The sequence below is a fragment of the Carlito syrichta genome, unplaced genomic scaffold (assembly GCF_000164805.1).
Source record: "Carlito syrichta isolate Samal-C Ts95f unplaced genomic scaffold, Tarsius_syrichta-2.0.1 Scaffold307934, whole genome shotgun sequence".
NCBI classification, from domain to species: domain Eukaryota; kingdom Metazoa; phylum Chordata; class Mammalia; order Primates; family Tarsiidae; genus Carlito; species Carlito syrichta.
In genome coordinates, this window is record NW_007252030.1 from 914833 (window position 1) to 916820 (window position 1988).

Here is a 1988-nt window from a genome sequence, read left to right on the forward strand (position 1 = left end):
TTTCTTTCTTTCTTTCATTCTGATGCCCAGGCTGGAGCTCACTACAGCCTTGAACTCCTGGGCTCAAGTTATCTTCTGACCTCTGTCTCCCAAGTAGCTGGGACTACAGGACCATGCCTGGATAATTTTTTGATTTTTGTAGAGATGAGGTCTCCCCGTGTTGCCTAGGCTAGTCTCAAACTCCTGGGCTCAAGCAATCCTTCTGCCTCAGCCTCCCAAAGTACTGGGGTTACTGGTATGAACCATGCGCCCAGCCTGCCACTGAATATTTTAATGAATTTGATCTCCTTTGCCACAACTGACAAGTAGCTGATAAAGAGAGTCTGGTGGAGGTCACCTTCTGGGAGGGAGTGATAAGGGGAAATTAGAGTTAGAGACCTCAAGGAAATGCTAAACTTGTGGAGTGACTGTAGATAGAGCCAGCCTCTGCGTTCAGGTCTTCCACCATGTCTTTCCACTTCCTAAGAGTGCTTAAGGATATGAAATTGTGACAACACAGTCTAAGAGTTATTTGTTTTATTGACTTTTTTTCATACTTTTGGCATGCAAAGTATGGGACTCTTTCTGGGAAGAGGAGAGTCTAATTATTGGCAGAAAGCTATTTCACCACCTGAGCCTTTGAAGAACTGAAGATCAACTGTCCTGAGTTACAAGGATCCCTCTTCCAGGCAGCTTTAGGCTAGAAACAAGCTCTGGGTCATCTTTATTTAAAGCTTCTCTTTAAAATCCTGTTGAGAGGGGCTTTTGTTAATTGTGACTCTTTCTTTAGGAGAAAGATGAAAGTAATGGTGTCCTTTCCCCTCTCTTCTCTCCTTTATAAGGCTTATTTTATTACAGAGATGTGGGGTACAAGCAAGGGTTAACTACACAGGCATGCCGCATGCAGGTGAAGTCTGGGCCTCCAATTGGCTCTCACTTCCCCTGGTTTAGGACCAGGTACCCTTTGTGTTGTTAAAAACTGTTTAGAGAATTTACTTGTGTTGACTGGTAACCAGTGTTCACAGGTCAGGATGTGTGTCTTAATCTATTTTCCAGTCTGCACAGGTTAGCTGTGGTCTGACGTGGAGTGTTTAATATTTTCAGATACATCGTCTTTTCCCAGCCCTGAACATTTTCTTTTGCAAAAAATCTTAGACCGGGTACCGTGGTTCACGCCCATAATCCCAGCACTTTGGGAGGCAGAAGTGAGACCAGCCTGAGCTCGAGACCAGCCCTGGCAACTTGATGAGACCTCATCTCTACAATAAGTCAAAAAATTAGCCGCATGTGGAGGTGAGTACCTGTAGTTCCAGTTACTTAGAAGGCTAAGGCGTGGGAGTCTTCTGAGCCCAGCAGGTCGAGGCTGCAGTGGATGTGAGTGTGCTACTGCACTCCAGCCTGGGTGGAAGAGTGAGACTAGGGTTAAAAAAAAAGCTTGTGAAACAGATTAAAAGCTTAAAATGACACACACACACACACACACACACACACACACACACACACAAACACAAAGCTCCTGAATTTCAGGGTCAAATTTGCAAAACAAAAGAATTCTTTGGCATTATGTGATTCACCTTTCAGAAAGGTTTCAGTCCTGGGCAATCAGATTTCCCCCCAGCTTTTGTAAGTTAAATGAAATCATTTGCTAGTTACTGTTATTCCCTAGATTGGGCTGCCAGGTAAAATACGGACTCTCTACACATTCCCAGGGGGCCTTTGAATTTCAGGTACACAATACATCTTGTTTCAGTGTATGTCCCACGTGCGACCTATGACAGTACTTACACGGGCTCACTCTGGCAGCCCACCTGGGCACAGGTAGGCCCTCACGTTCTCTCTACTCGGCGTGCTGTAGACTGGGTGGGGATTTCCCAACGACTCCGCAGTTCCAGACAGGAAAACAGGATCTCCTCGGTGGCGCCAGGCCCCCTCGGCAGAGAGTCCCTTGGTGCGGGGCAGTTCTGAGCTCCCGGCCCCGGAGCCCCGACTCCAGCCCCGGCCTGGCCAGG